Genomic DNA, 16962 nt, shown 5'->3' with positions numbered 1-16962 from the left:
TTGCTAGGGGCGTGGCTTGGGAGTGGCCAATGATGTGCCCAATTGTTACACCCCTAGTCACAAGTAAAACGGTCCAACCCCCGTGTCTTTAAGATGTTCTGATGCGGAGATATAACTGTTTGTATTTTATGTTGCTAGGGTGCTCAAAAGTGGTTGCTAGGGGCGTGGCTTAGTAAGTCTGTAAGGATCCTGAGAGACTGATTGGATGCCTGAGTAAAATGAGCCCACCCCCATGTCTCTATGACACTGTGGTGCGAAGATATCCATCTAGGCATTTTATAATGGCAGTCAATGGTATAGGTTGCTAGGGTGCCCAAAATGGTTGCTATGGTAACCTTACACCCCATTGTGGGGTACGTCCTGACAGAGTCTAGCACCCTCTTCAATTTTAGTAACCCACATGTTTCTATGAAATCCTCACTTGGACCTGTGACCTGTCAAATTTTTTTGGCAATGTTAGTCTATGGGATTTTCGCCCCATTGACTTTCCATTAGGGCACTTTTGGGCACCTCTTACACCCCAGGGGTACAACTTACACCCCAATGTGATCCATGTTCTTACAGAGCCTACCACCCTCTTCAAATGCTGTAACCCACATGTTTCTACAAAATCCTAGAGTGGAGCTATGACCTGCCAAAGTTCGACGCAATGTAAAGTCAATGGGACGTTTTCGGGAGGTTTTTCGCGCCCCTTTCGGAAATCCTGCACCCGATCGCTTATAAAAGTCATAGCACACCTCTCCTCAATAATCCGGTCGATTTGAGCCCTCTTTCATGGCACTACGCCAAACCGTGCGAGACGAGTTACGCGCCGAAAAAGTGTCCAGAAAAAGAAGAATAATAATAACTAGATAGTAAAGTTTGAAGACAAACTTTATGTTGGCTTGAGAAAGCGTAGCCTGAACGTTTAAAACGGTTTGACATAAGTTTAGTTTAGTAGGCTATCTGGCTGTTAGTATGTTTAAGTATGAAGGTAGCATGATTTACCATGAAGCTAGCATGATGTTAGCATGATTAGCATGAAGCTAGCATGATGCTAGCATGATTAGAATGAAGCTAGCTTGATGCTAGCATGATTAGCATGAAGCTAGCATGATAAGCATGAAGCTAGCATGATGCTAGCATGATTAGCATGAAGCTAGCATGATGCTAGCATGATTAGCATGAAGCTAGCATGATTAGCATGAAGCTAGTATGATGCTAGCATGATTAGCATGAAGCTAGCACGATGCTAGCATGATTAGCATGAAGCTAGCATGATGCTAGCATGATTTGCATGAAGCTAGCATGATGCTAGCACGATTAGCATGAAGCTAGCATGATGCTAGCACGATTAGCATGAAGCTAGCATGATGCTAGCACGATTAGCATGAAGCTAGCATGATTAGCATGAAGTTAACATGATGCTAGCATGATGCTAGCATGATTAGCATGAAGCTAGCATGATGCTAGCATGATTAGCATGAAGTTAGCATGAAGCTAGCATGATGCTAGTATGATTAGCATGATGCTAGCATGATGCTAGCATGATTAGCATGAAGCTAGCATGATGCTAGCATGATTAGCATGAAGCTAGCATGATGCTAGCATGATTTGCATGAAGCTAGCATGATGCTAGCACGATTTGCATGAAGCTAGCATGATGCTAGCACGATTAGCATGAAGCTAGCATGATGCTAGCACGATTAGCATGAAGCTAGCTTGATGCTAGCATGATTAGCATGAAGTTAACATGATGCTAGCATGATGCTAGCATGATTAGCATGAAGCTAGCATGAAGCTAGCATGATTAGCATGAAGTTAGCATGAAGCTAGCATGATGCTAGTATGATTAGCATGATGCTAGCATGATGCTAGCATGATTAGCATGAAGCTAGCATGATGTTAGCATGATTGGCATGAAGCTAGCATGAAGTTAGCATGATTAGCATGAAGCTAGCATGAAGTTAGCATGATTAGCATGAAGCTAGCATGAAGTTAGCATGATTAGCATGAAGCTAGCATGATGTTAGCATGATTAGCATGAAGCTAGCATGAAGCTAGCATGATTAGCAAGAAGCTAGCATGAAGCTAACATTTATTGCGTTGCTAGGGTACTAAGTTTGGTTGCTAGGGAGAAAATTGGCATCCCATAATGATCACCCTTCAAGCCACAAGTTAAACGGTCCAACCCCCGTGTCTATACAATGTTCTGATGCGGAGATATAAGGCTTTGTTTATTCCGTTGCTAGGGTACTAAGTTTGGTTGCTAGGGAGAAAATTGGCATCCCATAATGATCACACTTCAAGCCACAAGTAAAACGGTCCAACCCCCGTGTCTCTATGATGTTCTGAAGCGGAGATATAAGGCTTTGTTTATTCCGTTGCTAGGGTACTAAGTTTGGTTGCTAGGGAAAAAATTGGCATCCCATAATGATTACACTTCAAGCCACAAGAAAAACGGTCCAACCCCCGTGTCTCTACGATGTTCAGATCCAGAGATATAAGGCTTTGTTTATTATGTTGCTAGGGTCTTCATATTTTGTTGCTAGGGGCGTGGCTTAATACCTCAATAAGAATCCTAAGAGACTGATTGGATGCCTGAGTAAAATGAGCCCACCCCTATGTCTCTATGACACTCTGGTGCAAAGATATCCATCTGGGCTTTTTATAATGGTAGTCTATGGGAGATGTTGCTAGGGTACCCAATTGTTGCTAGGGGCGTGGCTTAATATCTCTGGGGTGATCCTAAGAGACTGACCCCTATGTCTCTATGACACTCTGGTGCAAAGATATCCATCTGGGCTTTTTATAATGGTAGTCTATGGGAGATGTTGCTAGGGTACCCAATTGTTGCTAGGGGCGTGGCTTAATATCTCTGGGGTGATCCTAAGAGACTGATTGGATGCTTGAGTAAAATGAGCCCACCCCCATGTCTCTAAGACACTCTAAAGTGAAGATATTCCATCTGGGACGCTTTTTTTCCCTTTTATGGGCATATTTCCTGCCCCATTATAAGTCAATGGGAAAATTTGGGGGCCTCTTACACCCCAGGGGTACAGCTTACACCCCATTGTGAGGTATGTTCTTACACAGCCTGTCAGCCTCCTTAAATGTGGTAAGCCACAAGTTTCTACAAGTTTCTCACTCGCAGCTTTGACCCGTCAAAGTTTGTCTCAATGTTAAGTCAATGGAAATTTTGGGGTGTTTCAGCGCCCCGTTTAGGAATTCGGAAGGTCCCATCAGTTAGAAAAGATATAGCACACCTCGTCAGATCAGACCGAAAGTCTGTCCAAAGTTTGATGGCTGTAGCTTGAAAGCTCTAGGACGAGTTAGAGTTAGAAATTTTAGTCTCAGAAGAAAAAGAATAATAATAATAATAATAATAACTAGATAGGTACATTTCCTGAAGAAAATGTGAAGTGGTGCTTGCCGTGGCAAATTTCGGGGGACAATATATGATTATACTCCAAGCCAAAAGTAAAACAATTCAACCCACATGTCTCTACAATGTTCTGATGCGGAGATATAAGGCTTTGTTTACTCTGTTGCTAGGGTACTGTATTTGGTTGCTAGGGAAAAAAATTGCATCCACTAGTGATTACCCTCCGAGTCATGAGTCAAACGGTCCAACCCCCGTGTCTCTACGATGTTCTGATGCGGAGATATAAGGCTTTGTTTACTCTGTTGCTAGGGTACTGTATTTGGTTGCTAGGGAAAAAAATGGCATCCACTAGTGATTACCCTCCGAGTCACGAGTCAAACGGTCCAAACCCCATGTCTCTACGATGTTCTGATGCGGAGATATAAGGCTTTGTTTACTCTGTTGCTAGGGTACTGTATTTGGTTGCTAGGGAAAAAAATGGCATCCACTAGTGATTACCCTCCGAGTCATGAGTCAAACGGTCCAACCCCCATGTCTCTACGATGTTCTGATGTGGAGATATAAGGCTTTGTTTACTCTGTTGCTAGGGTACTGTATTTGGTTGCTAGGGGCGTGGCTTGGGAGTGGCCAATGATGTGCCCAGTGATTACACTCCGAGTCACAAGTAAAATGGTCCAACCCCCGTGTCTCTACGATGTTCTGATGCGGAGATATAAGGCTTTGTTTACTCTGTTGCTAGGGTACTCTATTTGGTTGCTAGGGGCGTGGCTTGGGAGTGGCCAATTATGTGCCCAGTGATTACACTCCGAGTCACAAGTAAAACGGTCCAACCCCCGTGTCTCTACGATGTTCTGATGCGGAGATATAAGGCTTTGTTTACTCTGTTGCTAGGGTACTGTATTTGGTTGCTAGGGGCGTGGCTTGGGAGTGGCCAATGATGTGCCCAGTGATTACACTCCGAGTCACAAGTAAAACGGTCCAAACCCCGTGTCTCTACGATGTTCTGATGCGGAGATATAAGGCTTTGTTTATTCGGTTGCTAGGGTGCTCAAATTTGGTTGCTAGGGGCGTGGCTTAGTAAGTCTGTAAGGATCCTGAGAGACTGATTGGATGCCTGAGTAAAATGAGCCCACCCCCATGTCTCTATGACACTGTGGTGCAAAGATATCCATCCGGGCATTTTATAATGGCAGTCTATGGTATAGGTTGCTAGGGTGCCCAAAATGGTTGCTATGGTAACCTTACACCCCATTGTGGGGGACGTCCTGACAGAGTCTAGCACCCTCTTCAAATTTAGTAACCCACATGTTTCTATGAAATCCTGGCTCGGACCTATGACCCGTCAAAATTTTTGCAATGGTAAGTCTATGGGATTTTGCCCCATTGACTTTTCATTGGGGCACTTTTGGGCACCTCTTACACCCCAGGGGTACAACTTACACCCCATTGTGATCCATGTTCTTACAGAGCCTACCACCCTCTTCAAATGTTGTAACCCACATGTTTCTACAAAATCCTCGAGCGGAGCTATGACTCGTCAAAGTTGGGCGCAATGTAAAGTCAATGGGACGTTTTCGGGAGGTTTTTCGCGCCCCTTTCGGAAATCATGCACCCGATCGCTTATAAAAGTCATAGCACACCTCTCCTCAATAATCCGGTCGATTTGAGCCCTAATTTATGGGTCTACGACAAAGCGTGCGGGACGAGTTACGCGCCGAAAAAGTGTCCAGAAAAAGAAGAATAATAATAACTAGATAGGTACATTTCCTGAAGAAAATGTGAGTGGTGCTTGCCGTGGCAAGTTTCGGGGACAATTTATGATTATACTCCAAGCCAAAAGTAAAATGGTCCAACCCCCGTGTCTCTACGATGTTCTGATGCAGAGATATAAGGCTTTGTTTATTTGGTTGCTAGGGTACTGTATTTGGTTGCTAGGGAAAAAATTGGCATCCACTAGTGATTACACTTCGAGTCACGAGTCAAACGGTCCAACCCCCGTGTCTCTACGATGTTCTGATGTGGAGATATTAGGCTTTGTTTATTCTGTTGCTAGGGTATTGTATTTGGTTGCTAGGGGAAAAAATGGCATCCACTAGTGATTACACTTCGAGTCACAAGTCAAAAGGTCCAACCCCCGTGTCTCTACGATGTTCTGATGCAGAGATATAAGGCTTTGTTTATGCCGTTGCTAGGGTGTTCATATTTGGTTGCTAGGGGCGTGGCTTAACACCTCTTGGCATCCATAAGTGATTACCCTTCAAGTCACGAGTAAAACGGTCCAACCCCCGTGTCTCTACGATGTTCTGATGCAAAGATATAAGGCTTTGTTTATTCTGTTGCTAGGGTGTTCATATTTGGTTGCTAGGGGCGTGGCTTAACACCTCTTGGCATTAACAAGTGATTACCCTTCGAGTCACGAGTAAAACGGTCCAACCCCCGTGTCTCTACGATGTTCTGATGTGGAGATATTAGGCTTTGTTTATTCGGTTGCTAGGGTACTGTATTTGGTTGCTAGGGAAAAAAATGGCATCCACTAGTGATTACACTTCGAGTCACGAGTCAAACGGTCCAACCCCCGGGTCTCTACGATGTTCTGATGTGGAGATATAAGGCTTTGTTTATTCCGTTGCTAGGTGTTCATATTTGGTTGCTAGGGGCGTGGCTTAACACCTCTTGGCTTCCACTAGTGATTACCCTTCGAGTCACAAGTAAAACGGTCCAACCCCCGTGTCTCTACGATGTTCTGATGCAGAGATATAAGGCTTTGTTTATTCCGTTGCTAGGGTGTTCATATTTGGTTGCTAGGGGCGTGGCTTAACACCTCTTGGCATCCACTAGTGATTAAACTTCGAGTCACGAGTCAAACGGTCCAACCCCCGTGTCTCTACGATGTTCTGATGTGGAGATATAAGACTTTGTTTATTCCGTTGCTAGGTGTTCATATTTGGTTGCTAGGGGCGTGGCTTAACACCTCTTGGCATCCACTAGTGATTACCCTTCGAGTCACGAGTAAAACGGGCCAACCCCCGTGTCTCTACGATGTTCTGATGCGAAGATATAAGGCTTTGTTTATTCCGTTGCTAGGGTGTTCATATTTGGTTGCTAGGGGCGTGGCTTAACACCTCTTGGCATTAACTAGTGATTACCCTTCGAGTCACGAGTAAAACGGTCCAAACCCCGTGTCTCTACGATGTTCTGATGCAGAGATATAAGGCTTTGTTTATTCCGTTGCTAGGGTGCTCAAATTTGGTTGCTAGGGGCGTGGCTTGGGAGTGGCCAATGATTTGGCCAATGATTACACTCCGAGTCACAAGTAATACGGTCCAACCCCCGTGTCTCTACGATGTTCTGATTACGAGATATAACTGTTTGAATTTTATGTTGCTAGGGTGCTAAAAAGTGGTTGCTAGGGGCGTGGTTTCATATCTCAAGAAGGATCCTGAGAGACTGATTGGATGCCTGAGTAAAATGAGCCCACCCCCATGTCTCTATGACACTGTGGTGCAAAGATATCCATCTGGGCATTTTATAATGGCAGTCTATGGGAGATGTTGCTAGGGTGCTAAAAAGTGGTTGCTAGGGGCGTGGCTTAATAGCTCTGGGATGATCCTGAGAGACTGATTGGATGCCCGAGTAAAATGAGCCCACCCACTTATCTCTACGACACTGTAAAGCAAAGATATTCCATGTGGAACTGTTTTATTCCCTTATATGGGCATGTTTCCTGCCCCATTTTAAGTCAATGGGAATTTTCGGGTGCCTCTTACACCCCAGGGGTACAACTTACACCCCAATGTTATGTATGTTCTTACAGAGTCTACCACCCTCTTCAAATGTTGCAACCCACATGTTTCTACAAAATCCTCGAGCGGAGCTATGACTCGTCAAAGTTGGGCGCAATGTTAAGTCAATGGGATTTTTCGGGTGGTTTTTCGCCCCCCTTTCAGAAATCCTGCACCCGATCGCCTATAAAAGTCATAGCACACCTCTCCTCAATAATCCGGTCGATTTGAGCCCTCTTTCATGGGACTATGTTAAACCGTGCGGGACGAGTTACGCGCCGAAAAAGTGTCCAGAAAAAGAATAATAATAACTAGATAGGTACATTTCCTGAAGAAAATGTGAAGTGGTGCTTGCCGTGGCAAAATTCTCGGGACAATATATGATTATACTCCAACCCAAAAGTAAAACGTTCCAACCCCCGTGTCTCTATGAGGTTTTGATGCAGAGATATAAGGCTTTGTTTATGCGGTTGCTAGGGTACTGTATTTGGTTGCTATGGAAAAATTTGGCATCCACTAGTGATTACACTCAGAGTCACGAGTTAAACGGTCCAACCCCCGTGTCTCTACGATGTTCTGATGCGGAGATATAAGGCTTTGTTTACTCTGTTGCTAGGGTACTGTATTTGGTTGCTAGGGAAAAAAATTGCATCCACTAGTGATTACCCTCCGAGTCACGAGTCAAACGGTCCAACCCCCGTGTCTCTACGATGTTCTGATGCGGAGATATAAGGCTTTGTTTACTCTGTTGCTAGGGTACTGTATTTGGTTGCTAGGGGAAAAAATGGCATCCACTAGTGATTACCCTCCGAGTCACGAGTCAAACGGTCCAAACCCCATGTCTCTACGATGTTCTGATGCGGAGATATAAGGCTTTGTTTACTCTGTTGCTAGGGTACTGTATTTGGTTGCTAGGGAAAAAAATGGCATCCCATAATGATTACACTCTGAGTCACGAGTCAAACGGTCCAACCCCCGTGTCTCTACGATGTTCTGATGCGGAGATATAAGGCTTTGTTTACTCTGTTGCTAGGGTACTGTATTTGGTTGCTAGGGAAAAAATTGGCATCCCATAATGATTACACTCTGAGTCACTAGTCAAACGGTCCAACCCCCGTGTCTCTACGATGTTCTGATGCGGAGATATAAGGCTTTGTTTACTCTGTTGCTAGGGTACTGTATTTGGTTGCTAGGGAAAAAAATTGGCATCCCATACTGATTACACTCTGAGTCACGAGTCAAACGGTCCAACCCCCGTGTCTCTACGATGTTCTGATGCGGAGATATAAGGCTTTGTTTACTCTGTTGCTAGGGTACTGTATTTGGTTGCTAGGGAAAAAATTGGCATCCCATAATGATTACACTCTGAGTCACTAGTCAAACGGTCCAACCCCCGTGTCTCTACGATGTTCTGGTGCGGAGATATAAGGCTTTGTTTACTCTGTTGCTAGGGTACTGTATTTGGTTGCTAGGGAAAAAAATGGCATCCCATAATGATTACACTCTGAGTCACGAGTCAAACGGTCCAACCCCCGTGTCTCTACGATGTTCTGATGCGGAGATATAAGGCTTTGTTTACTCTGTTGCTAGGGTACTGTATTTGGTTGCTAGGGAAAAAATTGGCATCCCATAATGATTACACTCTGAGTCACTAGTCAAACGGTCCAACCCCCGTGTCTCTACGATGTTCTGATGCGGAGATATAAGGCTTTGTTTACTCTGTTGCTAGGGTACTGTATTTGGTTGCTAGGGAAAAAAATTGGCATCCCATACTGATTACACTCTGAGTCACGAGTCAAACGGTCCAACCCCCGTGTCTCTACGATGTTCTGATGCGGAGATATAAGGCTTTGTTTACTCTGTTGCTAGGGTACTGTATTTGGTTGCTAGGGAAAAAATTGGCATCCCATAATGATTACACTCTGAGTCACTAGTCAAACGGTCCAACCCCCGTGTCTCTACGATGTTCTGGTGCGGAGATATAAGGCTTTGTTTACTCTGTTGCTAGGGTACTGTATTTGGTTGCTAGGGAAAAAAATGGCATCCCATAATGATTACACTCCGAGTCACAAGTCAAAAGGTCCAACCCCCGTGTCTCTACGATGTTCTGGTGCGGAGATATAAGGCTTTGTTTACTCTGTTGCTAGGGTACTGTATTTGGTTGCTAGGGAAAAAATTGGCATCCCATAATGATTACACTCTGAGTCATGAGTAAAACGGTCCAACCCCCGTGTCTCTACGACATTGTAAAGCGAAGATATCCCATCTGGAACTTTTTTATTCCCTTATATGGGCATGTTTCCTGCCCCATTATAAGTCAATGGGAATTTTCGGGTGTCGCTTACACCCCAGGGGTACAACTTACACCCCATTGTGATCCATGTTCTTACAGAGTCTACCACCCTCTTCAAATGTTGTAACCCACATGTTTCTACAAAATCCTTGAGCGGAGCTATGACCCATCAAAGTTGGGCGTAATGTTAAGTCAATGGGATTTTTTGGGTGGTTTTTCGCCCCCCTTTCGAAAACCTTGCACCCGATCGCTTATAAAAGTCATAGCAGACGTGTCCTCAATTAGCCGGTCGTTTTGAGCACTGTTTCATTGGTCTACGACAAACCGTGCGGGACGAGTTACGCGCCGAAAAAGTGTCCAGATATAAGAATAATAAATAAATAAATAATAAGTATGAGCAATAATAATAGTGATGCCTTGCATAAATGCAAGCACCACTAATAATAATAATAAGTATGAGCAATAATAATAGTGATGCCTTGCATAAATGCAAGCACCACTAATAATAATAAGTATGAGCAATAATAATAGTGATGCCTTGCATAAATGCAAGCACCACTAATAAGTTTAAGTGCAACAACAGTATGTTGGCTTTCTCAAGCCAACATAATGATTGCGAAACAAAGAGAGAGTGCTTTTTCACACTAATAATGGAGGTAATTTGGCTTATTGGCCTAACAAACCTTATTACAAGGATTCAGTAACTAAGTCGGTAAATTACTGCGTTTCAAGGCTGTTGGATTAAAGGCGATGCGGCCCACTGAAGCGATGACATAATGGCAGGGTTTTACAATCGATCCTTCAATAATGTGCACAAACGATGACCAGAGAAAACTCATTCACAGCAAAAACATTAGCAAGTCCAAAGTACACACAACCTCTGCCGATGCATCTGGTAACCCTTTTAAAGCAGCTCTAGCACAAACTTTCACCTACTGTAATATACAATGCCATACTAACCTAATGCCAGAGAGAGGGTATTAAATTATTTTGTATTTTTATGCGGACCATAATGGTGGATTTTAAAGAGCACAGCCTTCTCCTCAGAAGAAAACGCATCTATTATTTACAGCACAGCGATGATATGTGTTACTATTGCTTTACTGCTACTATTGGTGCGTTCAAGTCCTCCTACTGTACCTTGTTTGTATTTATGAGCTGGTAAGACTTGTGTTTAAAACTTTGGGTGCGTTAAAGGGCACCTATTTCATTGCTAAAAACAACGTTAGTTTGTGTATTTGGTATAATGTGTTCGCGTGGATTAGATGACGTGTAGAAAAAGCTTGTTTACTTATAGATAGAGCCATACATAGTGATGTCACTTCCTGTGTGTCACACCTGTATGAAATATTTATTTTCATAAGAGCGATTTAACAGCTCATCAATGTTGGATGATTTCTAACAAAACGTAATAGGAAATCAAAGTGTGCACTATTTATGAAATTGCTTCCCAAGTAACCAGACCAGACAGATTAGGATAAATATTTTAATGCCATTACATCAATACATGTACACGCTCACAAATGTGAAAGAACAAAAAGTTGCAATCTCGCCTTAAAAACAAAACAAAAACCTCAACAGTTCTTTAAATATTGCTTAACTCATCGAAAATTCCCTTTGACAATAAAAGCAGATGCCCGAGATGCAAAAACACGCAAAAACCTCACACACACTTTTAATAATAGACTCCTTAATTTACACCACGTACCCCCCTGCTTTTAAACAATATCATGAGAAATGCTTTAACAGTCCAAATAACAGAAGTGATGACCTAACCATTTTTGTTTTTGATTGTAATATCAGTTGTTTGACACTGTAGCGTTTTATTGACTGTTGTAAGCACAGTATGTTTGCAATTAACAAGTCTATAACTTTGAAAGAACCCAACACAAAATGGAAAGACGCCAATGCTTTGCTAAAGTACACCTCAAATCTAGGCTCGAAAATCTGTACTGTTTTGGGACCTGTACCATAAAGTTAGTTAAACAAACTCAGGGTTACAGCATTAGTGTCAAGTTGAAAAAACTGAACCAATCAGGGGCCTCATTTATAAAATGCTGCGTAGAAACCATCCTACACTTAACAATACTTACGATCATTTTTCAAAAATGCATACGTGTGACTCACAGAAAACGCGCGTACCCCTTTCTTTCAGATGTGAAATCTATAAATCGCAGATGAACTTGTGCACAGCTGAGCAGTTTTAGATCTCGGCCTTTAAATTATTCCTAATCAATGTCATAGACATATAAAAGAGCATTTGTCTATGTTTAAACACTTTTCGAGCAGCAAGAATGGCTTATATTTCCAAAAACCTCCAGCAATTGGACAAGCAAAAGTGCGTACATTTGCTCAGACCCTAACGTGACTTTTCCACGTCAAAGTTTTTATAAATATGGACTTTGCCGTGGATTTTTGCGTATGCACCCTCAGAAAATCTCAAATCTGATAAATGAGGCCCCAGGTACCATGAAGCTGATGATCATATTTCTGTATCAACTCAGGCTTTGATCTCAAACTTTTAAAGCGTGACCTTGTTGCGCTTTCACGAAGAGGAAGTGTTGCGTTAGTAGTGTTTTTGTAACCATGCCATCAAGACGCTGTTATTTACATCCCGTAGTTAAATCCCCTTTGTTTGGCCTTTGCCGAGGACAGATTCCTCAATCTGGCGTTACCTTTCCAGGCATCGTGGGCTAAGCTGCTGTCGAATCAAAACACACTGGACCAGCTACACAATCGGAACTCATTACGTATTTCTAAGGGAGGGACTTTATAGAATAAGGAAGACATCAGCCCATTTTTAGGACATTGAATACAGCGTATAGAGATAAGTAAAGTGTGTGAAAAATACAGAATTTTTTTCACACACGAAACACGAACACATGTTATATTGTGCAACTTAAACACAATCAAAGCTTCGAAAACACAGGAAAATGGGACCTTTAGAGCCTAGCTAAAACCGGGACTGGCAAAAACTAACCGACTGGCCAACTAAACCGACTTCATGGTACAGTGTGTGAAAAATACTGCGTTTTTTTTACCTGTGATACCTTAACATGTTATATTGCGCAGCGTAAACCCAATCAAAGTGTTGAAAACACAAGAAAAATGGGACCTTTAAAGCCTAGCTAACACCCGGGACTGGCACAAACTAACCGACTGGCCAACTAAACCGTCTTTATGGTACGGTGCGTGAAAATACTGCATTTTTTTACACACGAAACATGAACACATTATATTGCGCAACGTAAACACAATCAAAGCTTCGAAATAGGGCTGTCACGATTATGAAATTTGCCTGTGATTAATTGTCTAATAAATTGTGACGGTTATGACGATACATTTTTGGGTTAGTTGTTTGTTCATGAAAAAATTTTCACACGTTGTGATTATTTAAATTAAATCTTTTGTCTGTAGTGGCTGCAAAAATCTCAATTCCTTACAGATCCTTAAAAATAGCATCCTTCACTTCCCTAAATTTTTAAATGCTGTTTTGGAAATGTATGTTTTACCTGGCAGTTCATACTGCTTATCAAAGTTTTGCAGCATTTGTTTAATTTCTGTTTTTTCCACTGTATTGAATGGCTTTGCAATGTATCGCATCACACTGTCAGTTAAGGGAGCCATCTGGTACTGTCTCGTTTATACAGGCTCTGCAGCTCCCCCTTGTGTTTTTTTAAGAGATGTGCAATCATTGCGGTGATCTGAAATCATCACGATGAGGTCAAACAATTGCGATGAGATGATTATTTAACCATTGTGACAGCCCTACTTCGAAAACACAGGAAAAATGGGATCTTTAAAGCCTAGCTAATACCAAGGACTGGCAAAAACTAACCAACTTCATGGTTCAGTGTGTGAAAAATACTGTTTACTTTTTACACACGAAACATGAGCACATGTTATATTGCACAATGTAAACACAATCAAAGCTTCAAAAATAGTGTTAATTTCGTCAGAAGAGACAAGACTAAATATGTTCGTTAACAACCATGACTAAGACCAAAGACTATGACGAGACTGCACAGATGTCCAAAAACGGTGACTAAAACTAAATTAACATGCATTATTGTTGACGAAAAAAGATGAGACTAAAATGTTTTGCATAAAATAAATACTAAGATAAAATCTGTCTTCATTTTTGTCTACAATCATCTCTACTAGAGATAGAATATTCAGCCGTTACGTTACGCCTTGAAAATAAACTGAATGGGTTTGGGCTGTTGCTCAAATTTAAATATAAGTATATTAATATAATGCGCAGGCGATTACGTCTACGGCGCATCCAGTCACTCTCCGCTAGTCACTCTCGCCTTTTTATCGTATCTCAGGTGCATATCACCACTCTAAATCCGTCTCTTTTGTCCACTTTCGACCGCTTCGGTTCTGATTACTTTGTGAAGATGCGGCCGGTCTGTGGACACTGCGGGCGAGTCCCTCTGCTTTCGTTTTAACCCAAGCGGGAGAAATGACGGGTTTAAATTCCCGCGAACTAATATTATGTGAGAGTCCACTACTTATGTTATAAGTAAACATGCTGCACAGTTTATTGTGTATGTGTATGTGAGAGCTTTCTTTTCTAACATGAAATAAGCTCACGCAACTTCCACATGCTCGCAAAATGAAACTAATTAAAGATCCGGAGATCAGCTGCTTTAGTTTTATCAATGAAAGCCTAAAGATAGCACTGTACACTGTGTGTTCACGCTAGAAGTTAGAAAAGATGTAAAACATTGTGCTCAGTACCTCAGATTAGAGTTTACAAGTCCTGACCATGATATCTTCAGAGTGCATGGAGACATTTTGTAGTGATTACAGCACAAGAATGTGATTTCTTTACTCAAGTCTGTCTTAAATACCCTAAAGCTTTTACAACAAAGTAAGAAAAAGTTGATTGTAGGTTTAATGGTGTACAGTAAGGCAAATATATGTTGAGAGTAGGGGTGTGCCGGTTTCAGAATTGGTGATGACATAACCGTCGGTGGGGGGCGTTTTGCTCGTTTAAGTGTCATTTGACCATAAAATCATGAATGTGATGCCGTGTGTTTTAAACAGTAATAATTTTGAACAATTTAACAGAAAGCAATGAAATATAAAAAAAACACACTGTTGCCAGAAGACTGCGCTGTCACTCTCTGCCCAGCATAAATTAATCCTCTATCTATCATCTATCTATCTTAATAATCTTCAGAGAAACAGATTTGTGAATTGGGCTTTTTATGTTTGTAATTGTGTCTATATCTGTCATTACACGGACCAGAACAGCACGAAAACAATGTGGATTAAAAGCGTATTGAAGAGGTTTTGCTCAGAAACGCAGGTAAAAGAAAGTAAAAGATTGTTATTAAACGCAGCCGGTGTAAAAGCACAATGGCCACGCGCAGCAAACGCTCTCCGCAGACGCGCTGCACAGTGCTCACCCGGCGTTTGAATGAACTAGACACTGATTAGCTACTTGCTCTACGTTTCTTTAAAATTAACAGCAAAACAACTAGCAGTGAATGTGCGTTCAAGAGAGTTAGTAGATTAGCATGGGAGGATTTGAACTTGAAAAGCGGAGTGTACTGACGCCTTTCCGCGGTTAAAACAACATTCCTTCTTATGGTCATTCATGTTTATTTGATGCTATAAATTAACTAGAAGGAAGAGATGATTTGAAAGGTGAGACTTTGTTTAATATGTTAAATCTCAAAAGTAACCGAAAAGTAACCTGGTCTGTCCTGTATGTCAGCGCGTTGTCAGTGTCTGCCCCGCTCTGTATTTTTCACTGCGTGAGAACGTGAGGGGGCGTGTAACACAGACTGTTAACAGTTGTTTTTAATTAGTATTTAAAAATTCTTTATGATAAAAAATGTTTTAAAATATTTTAATAACACCGTTTTGGCGGTTATAGAGTTCTAATGACGGTGTTCAACTATAACCGTCACACCCCTAGTTGAGAGTAAAGTAAAATAAATAAAAACATTTTATGTATATATAAAGAAGAAAATTATCTGTATTTGTAATGAATTTATTAATGCATTAAACATGTTTGGACTTAGGTTTAGTGTTTATTTTTGAGTGTTTTAGTTTTAGTGTTTATTTTTGATTGTTTTAGTTTTAGTGTTTATTTTTGAGTGTTTTAGTTTTAGTGTTTATTTTTGAGTGTTTTATTGTTTATTTTTGAGTGTTTTAGTTTTAGTGTTTATTTTTGAGTGTTTTAGTGTTTATTTTTGAGTGTTTTAGTTTTAGGGTCGGTTTCCCGGACAGGGATTAGACTAGTCCTAGACTAAAAAACCTACAAGAGCTGTCCAAATTGAAAACAACTTGCACTGACATATCTCAAAATACATCAGTGCCTTTGCTTTGCCTTAAAATTCACACAAGTAATGTTCTAAGTAAGGCCTCTTTTGGCGCTTTTCCATTGCATAGTACCCCACGGTTTAGTTTAGTTTGGGTCGGGTCAGCTCACCTCACTTTGGCGTGGTTAGCTTTTCCATCGAGTTTAGTATCACTTCGGAGTGGGAGGGATTATAGGCGTGTCGCTATATTTACGCTGCCTACTGCTGTGACATCATACACGTGAGAGCGTTGTTGTACATTCCCATACATTCATTTATTTCTCAGTCTGCCACAAAATTAAAATTGGCCACCACAAATAGGTTTGCACATCGCGTTTATAACTACCTCTGTCTCACATGACAGTTTCTGTTCAAACAACCGACCCGTGGCGTCAGTCGACGGCGCTCCGCGGAGCCTCTTTTAAGTTCCATTAAGCATATATAATGCGGACGTGCACGTCGCGAATGTGCCGCCACAAACTGCAAGTCTGGAAAAAACTGTTATGGTGTCCCGGATTCTCAACCTGCGGATGTTTTTCATCGCTAAAAGGGTGTTTAGAAACTTATAGCAGAACACAGATAACAACATGTTTGCTTGAGACAGCGCAAGCTAGCAGTAAGCTAAAGCTAATATTTACATTATAACGATGACGTGACGATTCTCTCAGACCAATCAGTGACCTACAGTGTTTTCGTGTCACGTTTGGTATCAGCTCCGGTCGCTTGGAACCCCAACCGAGGTGGTACGAAAAAAAGTATCTGGTACTACGTACTGCACCCAATGGAAAAGCTCCCAAAAGTAAACTGACCCGACCCAAACTAAACTAAACCGTGGGGTACTATGCAATGGAAAAGCGCCATTTGTTAAAACTAGTTATATTTCCTAATTAAACTAAGGCCTAGTCCTGGTTTAAGATAATCCCTGTCCGGGAAACTGCCCCTTAGTGTTTATCGTTTAGTGTTTTAGTGTTTATTTATGACTGGTGCCACCAAATTGAGGCCCAGCGCCACCAGCTGTACAACTTGGTGGCGCCAGTGCCACCTCTCAAAAAATGTTTGTCTGGAGCCCTGATTCAACAAAAATCATTCAACAAGTGTATTTTGTCAGGTGATTATGACATTTAACCAATATTTGATTTGTGTGAAACACTATTTCTGATAACCATTTCGGTTCAAATAATCTCAGAAATATTTCTTTTTAAA

The sequence above is a fragment of the Paramisgurnus dabryanus genome, chromosome 24, assembly GCF_030506205.2.
Source record: "Paramisgurnus dabryanus chromosome 24, PD_genome_1.1, whole genome shotgun sequence".
NCBI lineage: Eukaryota > Metazoa > Chordata > Actinopteri > Cypriniformes > Cobitidae > Paramisgurnus > Paramisgurnus dabryanus.
The sequence above is the reverse complement of the archived record's forward strand: the minus strand, read 5'-3'. Positions refer to the sequence as shown.